Raw genomic sequence first — 1,149 nt, 5'->3', positions numbered from 1 at the left:
TTTTCCTTTCCTTTCTTCTTTCCTTTTCCTTTCCTTTCCTTTCCTTTCCTTTCCTTTCCTTTCCTTTCCTTTCCTTTCCTTTCCTTTCCTTTCCTTTCCTTTCCTTCCTTTCTTTCCTTTCCTTTCCTTTCCTTTCCTTTCCTTTCCTTTCCTTTTTTTTTTTTTTTTTTTTTTTTTTTTTTCTATCTCATGTTATTGTTGTTAATAGGAAAAGCGCAAGCGATCAAGACTTCTTGCAAAACAGAGGCCACAGCGCCCGGACGAGCTTTTCTCCGGCGCGGCAAGATCTTTGCGGCCCCGGGGCAGGGCGGAGCGTTCGAGGGGAGGGACGGGGGGCGGCAGCACCACGGACAGCTCCAGCTCCAGCTCTCCAGCTCCCCCGGGCTGCTACGGGCCGGGCGTGTTCCCCTCCGCCTCCGGCTTTCCCCCGCTCCGGGGGCAACCCCTCTGCCCCCGGGGCTAACCCTAAAAATACCCTTTGCTGAACGGCCAGCATCTCCGCGCGGTGAAATGCGATGTCGGTCCGTTCTCCCCATTTCGTGGGCCACTTAGTGAGCCTCACTTCAGCTACCAGAAATTGGTGTTACAAGGGAGCTAAAGGTTTCTGGGGTCTTACTGCACGTGTTATGGTGCAAAAGGCTCTGAGGAGGTGAGAAGACCCCACTTTTTCATTCAGGTATGATTCACGATCCTGAGATTAGCTCAGCTGGTTAGAGCACGGTGCTAGTAATGCCAGAGGTCAGCCTCCATACAGGCCAACTCCAATATTAAGAGTTGGGTCCCTTCCAACAAAAAGTTGTGGATCCTTTCCAGCTTAGAGTATTCTGTGGTTTTTGAGGTTATAATTACCCTTACTTCTTTCACTATTAAGTGCCATAAAAGTGAAATAATTCTTTACCTCAGTGCAGGAACGTGACCTTTGATGGACACATGGGACTTCTAAGCTCATTCTCAGGATGTTTGCCTCGTATTTCTACTCTATGATTGCCATTCTCTGCTTTTTAATCCTTTACAAATCATGCTATTTGCTTGTTTAGCTGCATCTTAAACAATTAGCACATGTTATCAAAATTATTAATTACTTTCTTGGCATAACACTTCAGAAAGGTGGGGCTGTACTACTGAGAAAGCAAACTGTTTTCAGTAAGA

This window comes from Pseudopipra pipra, chromosome Z (genome assembly GCF_036250125.1).
Source record: "Pseudopipra pipra isolate bDixPip1 chromosome Z, bDixPip1.hap1, whole genome shotgun sequence".
Classification (NCBI taxonomy): Eukaryota; Metazoa; Chordata; class Aves; order Passeriformes; family Pipridae; genus Pseudopipra; species Pseudopipra pipra.
Note: the sequence above shows the minus strand (reverse complement) of the source record.